This window comes from Acinonyx jubatus, chromosome B3, assembly GCF_027475565.1.
Source record: "Acinonyx jubatus isolate Ajub_Pintada_27869175 chromosome B3, VMU_Ajub_asm_v1.0, whole genome shotgun sequence".
NCBI lineage: Eukaryota > Metazoa > Chordata > Mammalia > Carnivora > Felidae > Acinonyx > Acinonyx jubatus.
In genome coordinates, this window is record NC_069386.1 from 4,655,770 (window position 1) to 4,674,002 (window position 18,233).

At 47.0% G+C, this 18,233-nt stretch overlaps 1 protein-coding gene across 7 annotated transcripts in view; it reads right to left on the reverse strand.

The window, feature by feature from the left end:
* The window catches only part of ZNF592 (zinc finger protein 592), a 58,549-nt gene that overhangs the window by 31,258 nt on the left and 9,058 nt on the right, over window positions 1-18,233 (reverse strand). For 4 of the 7 annotated variants that reach the window (XM_053223507.1, XM_053223506.1, XM_053223508.1 and 1 more), the window contains exon 2: window positions 9,802-9,885. The exons of 1 other annotated variant lie outside the window; for it this stretch is intronic. The gene's annotated coding sequence lies outside the window, so the exon portion shown is untranslated. Of the gene's footprint in view, window positions 1-9,801; window positions 9,886-14,654; window positions 16,127-18,233 lie in introns of those variants that run through there. 2 more of the 7 variants (XM_053223504.1, XM_027068152.2) reach the window with 2 other exon arrangements.

Genomic DNA, 18,233 nt, shown 5'->3' on the forward strand with positions numbered 1-18,233 from the left:
CTGTCTCATAAATAAACTAGACTCCAGCAAATCGTATCACCTCTCAGGCCCTTTTTTCTCTAGTTAGTGTCTGCTTGCCGTAATTCTCACCTAAAACTGTTATTGGCTGGTAAGTGGACCACTAAATGTGAGGTGCAGGATGACTCTCAAAACGGAAACCACATGGTCATCAGATGAGCTGGAGAACGGTCTTGGGGAAGCCCCAAATTTCATTTTAACTTAATAGTCAAAGACAACAAGATCCACCTGTCTCCTTCATGCTCTGGAAAAGCAGAACTATGGCACTGCTGTGACAGGAAACCCGGGGCCCTAGGAAAGAGGCCCTCTGTCAGGACATCACTGTGACACTCACACTCAGATGAAACAGAAGCTAGCTGGTTCCCACCTGCTGGAAAGAGGAAGGAAAACCCCACCGTCTCCCTTGTTCAGCCCACAACTCCCGCGTCTGCTTCGGCATCCCAGAGCCTCGCCTGCCTGCACATTTCTTACACGTTTATACTGAAAACCTGTCTGGATGAAGAAAGACATGACTCTTAGCAAGCAGGAGAGTAGCTGCACAGAACCAGTTACGTGACAAATCCTCGGGTCCAGGGACCCCAAGGCCCATGTTCTTATCCTAACAACAAAAATTCCCAAAAGCTGTATACGGAAATATGCAGTATGATTAAAACAACACAAAAGGGACAAACACGCACAAAAGAATCTAAATGTCCGAGAACAGAGAATGATTAAATCATTGACAGACTACTATGGCAGCCAATAAAAATCCTAATTATGAAATTCATATAGCAACATGGAAAACTAGTGATAGTGTTGGAGCCCCTGTCTGGCTCAGTCAGTGGAGAGTGCAACTCTTGATCTCAGAGTTGTGAGTTCAAGCCCCATGGTGGGTGTAGAGATTACTTAAAAAGAAAAAAATCTTAAAAAAAATTACTTGGGGCACCTAGGTGGCTCGGTCAGTTCTAAGTGTCCAGCTCTTGATTTTGGCTCAGATCATGATCTCGCAGTTCATGAGTTCAAGCCCCACAATGGGCTCTGCGCTCACAGCAAGGAGCCTGCTTGGAATTCTCTCTCTCCCCCTCTCTCTGCCTCTCTCTCCCTCCCTCCCTCCCCCAACTCTCTCTCAAAATAGATAAATATACTTTTAAAAAATTACAGTGTTGTTAAAAAATTAATAGAAAATGCTATTAATGCAAATTTAAAGTTAAGCTAAAAACTTAATACAAAAGTGCTGCTAGACTATAGCCATGTAAAACTAAGTATGCAGTTGAGCCAAGATTAAAAGAAAGAGAAAAATAATTTGTAGGGTGGTGGGATTACTGGCGGGTTATTTTTTCAAAACTCTTTTTTGTGCTGATAGATTGCTTTTATAATTTTAAAAGTGGGATATAAACAGGGCAGCGGGTGACGGGGGGGGGGGGGTGGGAATACTTAGAACCATGAGGGAGCAGGTGGCATAGCACAGGTGTATCTGTTCCCACCTCCTGGGACCCACAGGTTCGCAGCTTTGGTCTCTTGCCCCTCCCCCAACCCCCAACAAAACATATCTGCCTACTTGAGAGTTCTTGCAGAAAATGAAAAATACCTTCTGCTCCGGGAATATATCTAATTATGGTAGATAATAATAAAGTGAAATACCAATTATCTACACTAAATATGGGTTGGCAGAATATCTCTTTGAAATGTGATATAAAGTTCCTGGACACAAACGACTGTCTCCTGGAAACAGGAGCCCATAAGCAAGGGGAACGGACTGGGTACTGTGCAAAGCACTGGCACCCCAATACCAAGTCACCCGCTATGCAGGATGGTGCTAACTGTAAGGAAACACCTCTGTGATGTCTGTGTGCGTTTATTTCCTTCCCCCTCCCACTCCTACCCCCACTTTTTACAGTCTAGAGGGAAAAAAAAAAAAAGAGATGGAAGGAGAAGGGCAGAATAGACCAGCCTTTTTACGGAGCTGAGACCAGCACATGAGGGAGGAGAGGAAGTGGTTGGTGGTGTGTGTGAGGATAACGTGAGGTCACAGGAGCTTAAAGCAGAGAGAGATTACATCAGAAGAAAGCCAGGTCCTCCACGTCGGGGAATCTCAGAGACAGGCTGAGATCGGTCAGGGGGAAGGTGAGGTAACTTTTGCAGGGAAATGGGGTGGCTGCTCGACAGTAGAAGCAGGAAAAACCTTTAAAACCTTTGGACCTTAAACACCAAAGCTGACACTTTTAAAAGCCAAAGATCAAGTCCTGTTTTCTATTTACTCGTAGTAGGGAAACCAAAACCAGCAGCAATCAGTAACGGTGAATAAGGGGCTAATGGCGTACCTGTTTCCACTTCTCTAAACCTTGCTCTAAAGTAAGCGTCACATTGCTTATAAGTAGAATATAGAAACTAATCAAAATGTAACCTATTGTAAAAGCAAAGGAAGAAAAAGACTACCAACAAAAAGTTCTACTCGTCAAAAACCTGCCAGCACAAGGTTCAAAGACAAACAACAAACCAGCAGGAATATGTGCAACACAACAGTTACCGTCATTAATGTCTTTACTACCGAAAAGGCTCTTACGAAGCAGTAAGTAAGAGATAAGCAGCCCACTTAGAAAATGAGCAAAGGTGGCGAGCACATAATGAAGAAAGACACAAGTGGACAGCTATTCCATAAAAAAAGCTGCTACCTCCCAAGAAATTAGAGGAATACAAATTAAAATAATGAGAAGCCATTTTGGCTTACCAAATTGACCCAAGTTTTAAAAAATAATAATTCCCAATATTGGCAGAGATGTGGCAAAAGAGGCATTTTGAAGGAAGTATAAATTGATACAATTTGTCTTAGCAGCAAGTTAGCGATGCCTACGTAAGGCTCAATAGTTCCACTCCCAGGGGCGCCTGGGTGGCTCAGATGAGTGTCCGACTTCGGCTCAGGTCATTATCTCGCGGTTTGTGAGTTCGAGCCCCGCGTCGGGCCTGGAGCCTGGAGCCTGCTTCGGATTCTGTGTCTCCCTCTCTCTGCCCCTCCCCTGCTCATGCTCTGTCTCTCTCTCTCTCTCTCTCTCTCTCTCTCTCTGTCAAAAATAAATATTTTTAAAAATTAAAAAAAAATAGTTCTACTCCCAGAAATGTGACATTTCGCAAAGATAATCATGTCGCAAAGATAATCATTGCAGAATTTTTTATAACAAAAGTATTTCGTGACAAAAATGAGACACAACCAAAGTTCCAACAATAGAAAGCTGATTCAATAAATTATGGTATATTAACACAATTAAATACTAGACATCATGATAAGACAATACGTATGTCTATGAGAAATGCTCCTGATACAACGTGGAGGCAGGAGGACGCTGTAGTGTATACATGGTACAATCTCTACTTAAAACAAAAAATTTTAACGTACAGTTTTTATGAAAAGGGCTAGAGAAACACTCTAAAATCTTAAAAGTATCTCAAGAGATGATGAGATTCTTTTCTTTCGTTTATCTGCATTTTCAAATTATTTATTCAAGCTATTTCATGTTGTACTGCTTATGTAGTTTCATTAAATTATATTTTTTAATATAAAAAGAAGAAAAGGGACACCTGGGTGGCTCAGTAGGCTGACCGCCCAGCTCTTGACTTCGTCTCAGGTCGTGGGACTGAGCCCCGTGTGGGGCTCTGCGCTGAGTGTGGGGCCTGTTTGAGATTCCCTCTCCCTCCCTCTCCCCACTCACACATGCACTCTAAGCAAAAATAAAAAATAGGGGCGCCTGGGTGGCTCAGTCAGTTGAACGTCTGACTTCGGCTCAGGTCATGATCTTGCAGTTTGTGAGCTCGAGCCCCGCGTTGGGCTCTGTGCTGACAGCTCAGAGCCTGGAGCCTGCTTTAGGTTCTGTGTTCCCCTCTCTCTCTTCCCCTTCCTCGCTCATGCTCTGTCTCCCTCTGTCTCAAAAATAAGTAAACATTAAAAAAAATTTTAAAGGAAAGATAAAAAATAAAGAAGAAGAAATTAGGGAGGCCAAAACACTTGAGAAGCTTCTTACAGAGGACTCCAAAAATCACTAGTATAAAATTCTCGAAGCACATCTGGCATGACTCAGCAGGGGACTGCCAGCTAGAAAATTGGTGAAACAACTTAATTAACATAAAAAGCGCGGTCAAGATGTAAAGCATCAGCGTGCTGGCGTCTGCAGCCCATCGCGGGCTGGGAGGCGCAAACCTCAGACCTGCTCTGCCGGGGGACAGCCTTTGGGACCGGAGCCTGGTTATGGCCTCTGCCCCGTGTCCACCAACACCAGCCCAGACACCTGGCGCAGCCCAGAGAGCACCGGCTGGGCTCACTGCGCAGCATCTGGACGGGCTAACGCCAGGCGTGGTGAGCCCGCCAGTTCTCTGTGGCCTAGGCTAACCGTGTGACATTATGTGCAATCCCGTGCGGGTAAAGAGCAAGTCCAGGACTGTCAGACTGACACTATGTCCTCTCTAAAGAACTTTCTCCTCAGGAAAGTAAATATAAATCCCCATTTTTTTTTTTATTATAGGGTCTACTACTTGACCAAGAAATTTCATCAAACACTTAAATATGTCAGTGGATGAGAGGGGGAACACCTTAACTCTGGAAGGGCCTCAGGAGGCCTGATCAGCCTATTAGAATTCTTTGAGGGGATATAAACAATATGATTATGGCAGAACTAGTAGGCAGAATCCCTATAGACTTTAAACGCCATATTTCACCAAAAACAATTTTAGAAACTGAACGCCATAGAACTTGGGTGAATGAATGTTGTATGCGTGTGTGCTGTGTTTGTGATTGTCATTTATGAGGAACCATGAACAGTGGAGTTTCTAACCCACTGACCAGTTCAAGACAAGCTTAATGCTTTCATAAATTACCTAGAATGGTAGATCCCAACCCATAGGTAGTCCCAATGACCACCCATTAAAAACACCACTACGGATCGCCTGGGTGGCTCAGTCTGTTAAGCATCCAACTTCAGCTCAAATCATGATCTTGTGGTTCATGGGTTTGAGCCTCACATTAAGCTCTGTGCTGACAGCTCAGAGCCTGGAGTCTGCTTCAGATTCCGTGCCTCCCTCTCTCTCTCTGCCCTCCCCCGCTCACACTCTGTCTCTCTCTCTCTCTTTCTCAAAAATAAACATAAAAAATAAAATAAAATAAAATAAAATAAAATAAAATAAAATAAAATAAAATAATAAAATACCACTACTGAATGAGGGTCTGTAAAAAATTAATTTTTTTTAACTTCATTTATTTATTTTGAGAGAGAGAGAGAGAGAGAGAGAGAGAGAGAGAGAGAATCCCAAGCAGGCTCCACACTATCAGCACAGAGCTCAACATGGGCCTTGATCTCATGAACCATGAGCCAAAATCAAGAATCAGATGCTGAATTAAGCCACCAAGGAGCCCTGAAAAAATTAATTTAAAAAGGAGGTCTCAAATTAAAAATAGACCTACCCTATGACCCAGCAATAGCACTGCTAGGAATTTACCCAAGGGATACAGGAGTGCTGATGCACAGGGGCACTTGTACCCTAGTGTTTATAGCAGCACTTTCAACAATAGCCAAATTACAGAAGGATCCTAGATGTCCATCAACTGACGAGTGGATAAAGAAATTGTGGTTTATATACACAATGGAATACTATATGGCAATGAGAAAGAAATGAAATCTGGCTATTTGCAGCAACATGGATGGAACTGGAGGGTATTATGCTGAGTGAAATAAGTCAGGCAGAGAAAGAGAGACACCATATGTTTTCACTCATACGTGGATTCTGAAAAACTCAGCAGAGGACCAGCGGGGAGGGGAAGGGGGAAAGAAAAAGTTACAGAGAGGGAAGGAGGCAAACCATAAGAGACTCTTAAAAACTGAGAATAAACTGAGGGTCGGTAGGGGGTGGGAGGGAGGGGAAAGTGGGTGATGGCTATTGAGGAAGGTACCTGTTGGGATGAGCACTGGGTGTTGTATGGGAACCAATTTGACAATAAATTTCATGAAAAAAAGAAGAAGAAAAAGAAAAAGGACATCTCAGTGCAGCGCCTGGGGAGCTCAGTCAGTTAAGCATGCAACTCTTGATTTCAGTTCAGGTCATGAGCTCACAGTTCATGGGATCGAGCCCTCCATCAGGCTCTGCGCTGATAGCAAAGTGTGCTTGGGATTCTCTCTCTCTCTCCTTTCCCTCTGACCCTCCCCTGCTCATGCCCGCTGCCCCCCCCCACTCTCTCTCTCTCTCTCTCTCTCTCTCTCTCTCAAAATAAATAAATAAATAAACATTTTTAAAAATTTCTAAAGGAGGTCTTAGGGCACCTGGATGGCTCAGTTAAGCATCCAAGTCTTGATTTCAGCTCAGATCATGATCTCACAGTTTGTGAGTTCAAGCCCCAGCATCAGGCTCTGTACTGATGGTGTGGAGCCTGCTTAGGATTCTCTCTCTCCCTGTGCTCTGTCTCTCTCCCTCTCTCAAAATAAATAAATAAACTTAAAAGAAATAAAAAGGAGGCCTCATATTCAAAATGCTTTGGGAACCAATGATCTAGCAGAATATTAGGCTATAAGCTTCAGGAGGGAAGAGGCCTGTCTCATTAATCACTGCATTCTCCATTAGGTACTCAATAAATATTGTGAAGCAATAAAGTGAAACCTTCAAGATTGTAAATAGCCTTAAAACTGTTCCAGAAATCAAAATCAAAATTAAAAGACAACAAGTTCTCAGGAGGCTGTATGAATGGGTGAAATTATGGCAAAGGAGCATCACTGGAGGCCAATTTGGTGAAGGGACATTTAGGAAAATGCAACCTTAATGACACTTTTAGAATAATGGGTTCTAAGCTAAGCAGTTCGATAAAGAGGCTTGGCCATCAGCTCAGACTATTCCCTGAAGACACCACGTTGCATGTTTTCTCACCAAATGCCCAGAAAACATGGGGCTTTATTAGAAAGAATACTGGGAACAACACACAACTTGTGATCTTGCACTTTTTCAGAACCGCCCGGTGTCCACAGCTACATGTGCTGTTCAGTTGTGGTTCCCTTTCTTAAGAAAGGCATACCAGAGTCGGAAAAGGTCCTAAGAAACAAGAACGAAGTTATCAAGTAGATAGAAGAGCCTTCTAGTAAGAGCTTACAGATAGAACTCTTTAATTCTGGAGAGACAAAGGTTTGGGGAAAGGGGGAGGATAAGTCACATACAGATTTGTTCATCAAACCTTAAGATACTACAGAGGAGAGGGGCACCTGGGTGGCTCAGTCAGTTAAGCATCTGATTTCCGCTCAGGTCATGATCTCACAGTTCATGAGTTCGAGCCCCACTTCGGGGGAGCTCCACTTCTCTCTCTCTCTCTCTCTCTCTCTGCCCTTCACTCACTTGTGCCCTCTCTCTCTCTCTCTTTCACAAATAAAATACTAGAGAGAAGACAGAAGCATTCTGAAGTTTGAAATAAAAGATATAGACAGACAAGAAATAACTTTGCCCACTAGTCAGAAACATACTGAAGTTGTTATAGGTAAAATATATAAATGTAGTAATATCCATACTTATTTGGATCTAGAAATTAAAAAAGAAAAGGCTCTGAGGAACTAAGAAGAAGGGATTGTCACTAAACCTATGAGCTTCCTTTCCCTCAGCACCAACGCTTTTGAATTTCAAATTAACATTAAACTTGGTCATCTGTTTCTTTTAACAACACTAAGTTCAGTAATGGTAGATTAATAAAAGTTCAGAAACAGGACACCCAGGGGGCAGAGGCACTCCAAAAGCATTACGAAAAATTGGATCTCGGGACACCTGTGTGGCTCAGTCGGTTGGGCCTCCAACTCTTGGTTTCGGCTCAGATCATGATCTCACACTTCGTGAGATCTGTGCTGACAGAGAGGAGCCCTGCATGGGATTCTCTCTCTCCCTCTCTCTCTGCCCCTCCCCTACTGACACACACACACACACACACACACACACACTCTCTCTCTCTCTCTCTCTTTCTCTGTCTCTCTCAAAATAAACAAACTTAAAAAAAAAAAAAGAAAAGAAAAATTGGATCTCTAGTCAGTATATTGTTTAATGAGCCAAGGAAGCAAATAACATGTTCCAGATTTATACAATGAAAGTTAAAGGCAGCAAGATTCAAGGAACATTGGACTGGGAACCACAAATTCAGTTTCTTCGAATTTGCCACCGCTTGTCGGATGATGTCTAGAAGGACGGATGTGTGTATGTTTTCCAACCTGTGGGTAAACTCTTTATCCTGCTCCCACATGACTGAATGTGGCTTACACGCTGATATAATTTGTGTTCAATCACTGTTATAATGGTTTAGAGTTTACAAAGGGATAAGTGGAAGTTACCCTCAGCTTTCTACTTTAGAAGGAGTATTCCAGAGGAAACGGAGCAAAGACTAATCCAAGCTGTCTGATGCACAGAGAAAGTGCGTGCACCCACGCTTACTCAGGACAGGCTGAGACCAGAAGGTACCTGAGCTGGTTGCCAGACGGGGGAAGTTCTGTCGCAGGAAAGCAAGCTGGGCAAGGGGAAAGAGAACGAGCGAGCGAGCGAGCGAGCGAGCGAGCAAGCGAGCGAGCTGCTGCTCCTGGGGTTGTCAGAAGCTTTAGTCTGGACTCAGGTTAAACGGTGATGAGAGAAAGACACTGAGCCCATGGGAGGTAGAGAAGGGAACTCAGTGAAATCTAATGACCTGGGAAAGGTCCCACGTTCCTGGACCCAGAATGAAGCCCCAGGCCAGGAACAGGAGAGCTAAAAGAGGAACAAACTGGGAAGCATGAGAAGGGCTTTCACCCCTATCCCGTCACAGTCACCCAGGAGGAGATCTCAGGCAGACTTCAGTTTATGATGTAAAATTAAACTAACTCGAAGGATCTCTGAGTCCCCTACAACTATTGGATTTCTACACAAAACTTAGCTCCTAAAGTGGACCAGTGACTCTCTACCATAGACCTGTCACTGCCCTCCCGAACATGGGTCTCAGCGATCCCAAGGCACAGATGTTCTGAGTCAGTCAGCAGCCAGTGTCTCATTTCACGAGACACCTGGTATTTGAATCATCAGCAAAGCACAGCCCAAAGAGATGCTCAGCAGTAAAAGAAAGCAGGTGCCAGCGGACGGTGGACCCAGGCGAAATGGCAAAGCTTTTCACTTGTCTTCTTCTTCATCTGGTCTTAGCCCCCTTCAATGCACACTCCACCACAGCGGTTGCTGTGAAACATCTATCTGATCACAGAGACGTCCTGCTCACAGTGCCGGTCACCTGCAGGAGAGAGCTCCAAGCCTCCGCCCAGAGGGAGAGCCCACTCCCATCCGGTCTGCGCCCACCTCTCCAGCCACTTCCCAGGGTGGTTCTCGCAGACTCCCTCCCGACAATAGAATACCTGATGGCCCACCGCACTGGCCCCAGACAGTGCCTGAGCACTACTCTGCCCCAGGAGCCCCTCCTCTGCCCGCCTCCTCTGAGAGCTGTGACTCCAGGCCTCTGCCCTCCTCCTCCTCCTCCTCCACCCCCCTTCCGCCATGGCGGCACTTCCCGCAGCGGGATGGGGTCCTGGGTTTACTCATCGGTCTGTAAGCCTCTCCAGAGCTAGGGTCATGTCCTTCACCTCTATTTCTGAGACCCCAACGCAGCTGGTCCGCAGGGACAAGCAAGCTGTCACTGCTCACTCCGGCCCAGGACAGGTCCTCAGCGCCTCCCCAAACCCCACTGGCCCTGCCCCGAGGCAGCTTCCCCTCCCCCTCCAGGCCCTTCCGCCCAAGCAAAACTCCCACTTCCCAGGGAGAGAGTCATATCGCAAACATTCTAACAGGACTCACAGGATGTTAGAGCTGAAGGGGACCTCAGAAATGATCTGGTCCAGTGGCTTCCAAATACACGTCTGCAGATTGCTCCTGGACTGACTGCAAAAGAATAACATGGGGAGTGACTTTAACACAGAGTCCCAGGCTCCTACTAGGAGACTGCGACTCAGCAAGTCTGGGAGGGATCCCCGCGTGTTTGTGAAGCCTCCCGGTTGCCTCCAGCGCCCTGGCCTCGTCCACCCTCTTCATCTTTACGTGGACGACCTGGGCTCCGAAAGGAAAAGCTCAGGGCGCCCAGCTGGCTCACTGGAGCAGGCGACTCTCCACCTCGGGGCTGTGAGCTGAGCCCCAGGTTGGGTGTACGGATTGCTTAAAAATAAAATCTTAAGGAAGGAAGGAAGGGAGGGAGGGAGGAAGGGAGGGGAGAAGGGAGGGGAGAAGGAGAAGTTCACGCACCAAACATTGACCCAATGCCAGGAATGGTGCCTGGCACTGAGGACACAAAGGGAAAGCCCAGACCCTGCTCTTGAGTGCCCCCACACACGACCCACTGGAAAGCCCGGCCGCCACGAAACTGGGGGTGCCACGGAAGGCCAACAAGGGCACTGCTTTCCCACAGGCAAGGAAGGGAGAGGGACTTTGAGTGGGGTCACCTCAGTGAGCTCCCCTGGGCTCCCTTCTGTGTCCCTTACTCCTTTGAGGGCACAATTTACTTTTGCTGTAGTTATTTCAGTAAATATTCCCTCTTCCGCTGTCTTATAAGCCCCCCAACAGGCACTCACTAAATTATTAAACGAATATCCCCTCAATTCAAGGTTTGGGTTTCTCCTTGGATAGGCATGTCAAAGATAATATGTCCAGAGTCTAACTCTCAATTTCCCGTGGCTTAGGCTGGGCATCCGTGAGTCCTCTCACCACCAGACCCTGCAACCAATCCAAGAGCAAATCCCGTCAAGTGTTCCTTCAAAACATCTCCAATGCAACCGTTTCCTGCCTCCAGCCATCACCACCTCTCCCTCCTGGGTCCCCGCAAAAGTCTGCTACCCTCGCCTCCACTGCTCATTCCCAACACAGCAGCCAGATTGCTGCTCTAGAAACACCCACCAGGGGCGCCTGGGTGGCTCAGTCAGTGAAGCATCTGACTTCAGCTCAGGTCATGATCTCAGGGTTCGTGAGTTCGAACCCCACATCAGGCTCACTGCTGTCAGCACAGAGCCCGCTTCAGATCCTCTGTCTCCCTCTCTCTCTGCCCCTCCCCTGCTGGCGCATGCACTCTCTCTCAAAAATAAACATTAAAAAAAAAACAACAAACCACCCATCAGATCACATTCCTCCTGTCCTTGAACCCCTTCAACATGGTCCCATTTCACACAGAGCAAACTCTGGCCATCACCGCAGCCTCCGTGGCCAGGAAGGTCTAAGTGCCCTGTCTCCCACACCTGTCTCTGTCACCCAGCTGGCTCGGGCGCACACAGGCCTCTGCCCTGTTCCTCAAACACACCCCTGCTCAGAGCCTTTTAGTCTACTGTTCCCTCTGCTAGGACTGCCCTTCCCCTCAGATCTTGAGGGGCTCACTGCTCACTTCCATCCAGTCTTCACTCAAATGTCCTTTTGTCAGAAGCCTCCTGTGACCAGTGTATGTAACATCCCAGTCCCCACCCTCACGGTCACACCATCAATCTCTGTCCTTTACTTGTTTTTTCTTCAAAACCCTTCCCACCACCTGACACATTGCATAATTGCTCATGTCTTCATTGTCTCTTTTTAAGCTCCAGTGTGTTTACTGGAAGGTAATCCACCATTAGAAAGGGGGAATGATTTGACAGGCTCATCCGTCCAGAACTCAGATTGCTCAAGGAGAGCCATGGAATCCTAAGCAGGTTTATTACTAGTCAAGCAGCTGGCAAGTTTGCAACGTTATTTGTGTTTCACTTTTTAAAATTCCTTCATAAACAGACAGACCTTGAGTGGTCGGTGGGGCCTTGCCAGTGGGAAGGGGTCTGCCCAGAGTAGCACGTGGCCATGAATCCTAGGCTCCTACATGGCTGATTAAGTGAAAATGCTGGATCGGTGGAAGGGGTCTACGGGCGAACATCCCCACAATAAGGTCACTCATCTTGAGGATGGAAACAGTGTGACATCAGTAGAAACGGAGGGCTACCTCTGAGCAGGGCACAGGGTAGACTTAAGTCTTAAGAAAAGGGGATACAACTCTGTGAATATACTAATAATCATTCAGTTGTGTGCTTTAAATGGGTGAATTGCATGGGGCGCCTGGGTGGCTCAGTCAGTTGAGCATCCGACTTCGGCTCAGGTCATGATCTCGCGGTGTGTGAGTTCGAGCCCCGCGTCGGGCTCTGTGCTGACAGCTCGGAGCCTGGAGCCTGCTTCAGATTCTGTGTCTCCCTCTCTCTCTGCCCCTCCCCTGCTCATGCTCTGTCTCTCTCTGTCTCAAAAATAAATAGAAACATTAAAAAAATTTTTTTAATACATAAATAAATAAATGGGTGAATTGCATGGCATGTGAATCTTATCTCAAAAAAACTGTGTTGTTTTTTTTTTGTTTTTTTTTTTTTTAAGATAAAAAGAGAGGATAAAACTGGAAGGAGTTGGGATTAGGCAGCACCCGACAGCTCACTGAGATGATAGAAATGGAAACCAGGTATAGACAAAAACAAAGTTTAAACGGAGCTGAGAACTGAGACAAAAACTGATACTCTGTAACCTGCACCCCCTTTCCCTTTCATTACTTGCAAACAGATCTCAGCACTAACTGGGCACTGCATTTTGTTAGAAAGGAACAGAACAGAGACTAAGAAGCAAGAGGGACAGGACTCTTCCTTGATCACACGGCCTCCTCCTCAAGGAGTCCCTCCCACTGAGTTTTGTAAAAGCATCATCTCCTAGTAGTAGGGACGCCCAAAATTAAACAAAGAGCTGGTAGCCTCAGACCTGTTGGGAACCAAGCCTCCACTCCCTGAACAAAAGGGCCCAGCCAAGAAAACGTGGCCATTCCGCAGAATTACTTTTTCCTCATTTCTGGCACCCTCGTGTTTGCGGGCTCTGTGTATATTCTGGGACTCATCTACCACAAGCAAAGTGAGGTCCCAGAGATTCCAAAACCAAAAGGTTTTGGGGGGGCAGGGGTGAGGAGGTGGGAGCAAGGAACATGCTATTACTCTTGGGGTATCTCTGTGGCTCCCTTCTCTCTCTCTCTCTCTCTCTCTCTCTCTCTCACACACACACACACACACACACACACACACACACACACACACCCCTTCTTCCTCCCTCTTCTCTCCTTCCCCTCTCAACAGAGACCAGGTGGGGGCGCCTGGGTGGCTCTGTCGGTTAAGCGACCGACTTCGGCCCAGGTCATGATCTCACAGTTCATGGGTTCCAGCCCCGCATCGGGCTCTGTGCTGACAGCTCAGAGCCTGGAGCCTGCTCCAGATGCTGTCTCTCCCCCTCTCTCCCCCTTCTCTCTTCCCTCCCCTGCTCATTCTCTCTCTCAAAAATAAATAAAAACATTAATAAATAAACAAACAGAGACCGGGTGGGCTCTTTCACCATGGCTCCTCAGACCAAGGGCAGTCAGACTTCTTCAGGAAAGCGAGGCACCAGCCAAGGCAGCTTTTTACCAACAAGGCAATATGGCAACAGATCCGACATCTGGGTGCCCAACGGTGTGCCTGCTGTATGTGCCCCTGACATTCCAAGGGGACAGCAGAGAACAGGTATCTAAAGAAACACCTCTGTGTGCCTTTCTACCACCAGACAAAATGGAATATTAAAATTCCTTATCTTTTTAAGACACGTAATAAAATATTTACAGACAGAATGATGTGTTATCTGGGATTTGTCTCGAAATGACACAGAGCAGGAGGAAAGGGCAGGGAGGGTTTTTATGAATGAAACAAGATTTGCCACAAACAACTCCTGGACGTGGGCGAGGAGCACGTGGACGTTTATCCGTTATTGTCTCTATGTGTGTATACTTTTGCCCTCTCAGGACCAGACCCTTGCCTAGTGGACCCTGTGAGTCCAGCTAGATAACCACCAATGTCACACCCACTAGGATGGCCATTATTTTAAAAAAGGAGGAAAGAACAAGGGTCGGCAAGGGCGTGGAGAAGTTAGAACCCTTGTGCGTTGCCGGTAGGAACAAAAAAAGGTGCAGCCGCTATGGAAAACAATATGGTGGTTCCTAATGAAAATTAAACATAGAATTACCATGCGATTTATCAACTCCGCCTCTGGGTATATACCCAAAAGAACTGAACGCAGGGTCTCAAGGAGTAATCTTTATACCCACGTTCACAGCAGCATTGTTCACGATACCCAGAAAATGAAAGCAACCGTGTCCATCAATAGATGAATGGATAAACCAAATGTGATATAAACAGGCAATGGAATATTATTCAGCCTTAAAAAGGCTTAAAGTTCTGACACATGCTACAGCATGGATGAACCCTGAGGACATCATGCTAAGTGAAAACAGCCGGCGTAAAAGGACAAATAGTGTATGATTTCGCCTAGGAATCCAGGCTCCCTAGAGTAGTCAAGGTCATGAAGGCAGAAAGTACGACAGTGCGTACCAGGGGTTGAGGGGAGAGAGGACAGGGAGTTAGTGTTTCATGGGTACAGGGTTTCATTCTGGGATGATGAAAGATTCTGGAGGGTGGTGATGGCTGTACCATCGTGAACGTACTGGAGGCTACCGAACAGTGCACTGAAAAATGGTTAAAATGGTCAGTGTCTTTACGTATATCTGGCCACAGTTTAAAAAGCAAAACACAACACCGAGGAACATAAAGACGTCACTTGTCTCTCTTCAAGGCCAGCTCAGGTCAGCCTAGACATCATACCTCAGAGAGGTTCTCAAAACAAGGGTGTGGTGAGTGTTGCTGGGAGTGTGGAGCTATGGAGAAAGGCATAACATCTGCCTAGGCACATGGTTTCCAAACACTACCTAAGGAAAGAAACAAAAGAAGATGTTTTTTAATAGGCCTGACGGCAATTGTCTAAGTTGAGGTACTAATCGCAATAATAAAAGTCTAGGTCAGACCCTGAGAAAACTCTCCAAACGTAAACTCAAAGCCCCATACTCAAAGATAAAACTTCTGCGGGCCCCAGACCATCTGCCCTCCCCGGCCATGATGTGGTGGTTCAGAGCACAGACTCTGCCCGGGTTCCAACCTCAGCCACGCTCACTAGCCATTTGACCTACGGAGGTTTGCTCACATCTGTGTCTCAGTTTCCCCATATGTAAAACGGGAAACTGTTGTAGGGACTCAGTGAGTTAACATCTGTAAAGTTCTTACAACACTGCCTTCAACACAGCAAATGCATGTGTTTGTTAAGTATTATGCCACAACGTCAGAGTGCCCCAGCAGGCTGCTGGATCCCCAAATGTCAGGCTGCTTGGAAGCACACACAGGGGACAGAGACAAGGGAAGGGAAGGCCGGCTACCCCTCCACACAGCTCAGGAGGCCTGCTGGAGCGGAGGAAGAGGGCCCAGGAGTGGGCAGAGGGACCGCAGCAGATACGGGGCGGGGGGGGGGGGGCAGTCACAGGTGGGGAGGAGCAGGAAGGGCAAGCACTGGGCAGGGGGAAAGAATGACAGAAGATACCAAAAAGCTGGCAGAACCCATTTTTTTAAAACTCGGTGATCACGGTCACCGAGCGTCAGAACCACCTCAGAACTTTAGAAACTCCTTCACGCTCAGCCACAACACCCTGAAACGTGGGTTTAATCAGCCAGCGGGGAGAAACTGGGTACTGGCCCCTCGGCTCTGTGAGCCCACAAACGACAGAACGCAAAGTCACATTTCAAATTCTGCTCACGTGCACTCTTAATTCTGCATTCCCTCGCCTGACTTCATTTCTGTCTTAACTTTGAAAGGCTAGCATTTACTTGGGATTCTAAAGAGAGATAGAGACAATATTAATGGAAAAATTTAGAAGGGAAAGGAGGGAAACGCACGGTCTCAATTCTACAGAAGGGAAACAACTTTTTCCCCCCTGAACTTTCTTTTTCTTATTGGAACATCACAGTTCAAAACGTAAACTGAGAAGCAGACACTGTGCTACCCCAATGAGGACAAAGGTCAGAGACCGGGGCGCCGGGTAGGTGGGTGTTTTACACAAGATGTCCCAAGCAAGTTAGCTCCGGGGTGCCCTCGTCAACGTGCCCGGTCATTCACTCCAGGTTAACCTTAGCCTGCAGCCACTGGGTTCTGTCAGGTTACTCAAACTGTCCCCTGTAGCCAGGAACACAGTTGGCTACAGAGAGAGGCCGGCAAACCTCAGCATCAGGCTTCACTGACCCAGGCTGGCTGCCCCCTCCGCCCCACCCCAGTCACCCTACAACCCTTGGATTTACAGAAGCTTTACAGTTTATAAACCATGATTCCCACTTCACAAGGAACCCACCAGTCAGTGGCAGAGCCAAGAAAAACGCTCAGGCTCCTGTCTGCCCCCCAAGGACCAAGCTGTCCTTCCACCAGGAACTCTGAACTGGGAGGTCAGACTTCACATTTAAATTTTCCATCACCCTCTCTTCCCAGGGTGCCACTGGAGATGGCGCACGTCTCCCTTCAATCTGCCATCGAGACATTCGCTACGACCCTTGCCGTAATTATGGCGCACCTGAGGGTGTTGTAAGACCCGGATCAGAAAACAGTGTCCTAGAACATCGTTCTCATTAGAGGGTCGTCCAACACCTGAAAGATTAGGAACTGCCAGAGCCAGAGAGACTCCAGAAAACCATTAAATTTAAGCCACTGACTCTACAAGCAAGGAAACCGAGGCCAGAGAGGTAAGGTAATGAAATGAGATAAAGTACATAAACCGAGGAGTTTTTATTACTGTGAAAGATTTTTGTTGTTCCTGGCAAGGGGACCGGCCCTCCGTCCCAAAGGGGCTCGAGTCTCTCACTCACAGTTACCCGTTCCAATGTCTCCATCAAGTGCCAGGGACAAGGCTTATTTAAATATCCTTAAAGGAGTGATTCTGGGCCTGGATGCACATTGGGCGCACTGCTAATACTAAAGCCCACATCAGGCCAATTCAATCAGAAGCTTTAGGGGCGGGGCCAGGCATTTTTTAAAACAACCACAGGGTGACAGGTGTTTCTGGGGCTGAGAACCATGGTCTGTGGACCAAAGCATGGTCCAGACTTCTGGGCCTACCTGGAAATGGACTACGTAGCAGTGGAGTGAGCCCAGGAACCTAAAGCTGTGACAGTTACCTGGTGGTTACAGAACAATGGCATCGGCCTCACATGAGTCCTAGAAATGGCACATGTGCTCCAGGTGACCCCAGAGTCCTAGATGGACTAGAAGCTGGCCCGAGAGAGGCTTCCAGATGATTCAGACCCCCAACACCAACTCTTAGCCAAGAGCCACTGCAGAAGCCCCCCGGCCTCAATACTGGCAGCGAGGGTGACGCTTCCAGAAAGAAGGGGGAGTCCACTGTGGCTCTGCACAGCTACTCCAGGCCTCCCATCTCATTCAGGTCCCCAGTAGGATTTACAAGCCCAGTAGGACCACTCAGGCCTCCTCTCCCATACTTTCCCCACCTCACTCCGGCCCCAGCCACCCTGCCCTCCTTGCTACGCATCCTGAAACCCCTCAAGCTTTCTGGGGCTTCAAGGACTTTGTCTCTTGTTCTTCTCTCTACCCTGCTTGCTCTTCCCTCAGATATCCGCATGGTCCTCTCTCCCACTCCTGCAGATCTCTAGTCAGGTGTCTTTTTATCAGTGAGACGTCCCTGACTTCTGTATTTAAAACAGAAAATCTGCCTCCACACCCAAACCGCCATCCCTGCTTTGTTTTTCTCCATAAGACTTTTCACCCTCTCTCATACTTTATTTTTACTTGTTATCTTTATTTTTACTTGCTACTTGTTTACACACACTAGAATATGAGCCCCATGAAGGTAAGATTTTTGTTTGTTTCCCAGGGCCTAAGATAGTGCCTGGCACATAGCAGGCACTCAAATACTTATTCTAGGAATGAACACATCAGAAACGCCAATCTCAAAACATAACTTGTACCAAAAGATCACAGAGAAGCTGATGATACCAAAATCACTTCTCCACTGATCTCATCTTGGCAAAAGCCTTTTTAAAAACAGGCTGGAGGCCTAATGAAACAGAAACCATTTAGAAATAAGTATTTCCAGTCAATTAATTCAATCCAAATGGGTTTGTGAGTCAAAGACAATTTGTTTTGAGAAACAGATAAAACTATGGAGACAGAAAATGAACTTGAAAGAAGGTGATCGAACAAATGGATTTCAGATACTCCTCTGGTATGTGTGTAGTTTCGGAAGAAAAGCCAGGAGTACAGACAGCCGCTCTCAGACAGCAGAGCAGGAAGAGAAGAAAGGCTCCAGTCCCGGGTCACAGCCTCTGAGCGCAGGCCCGGAGCAGGATACGACC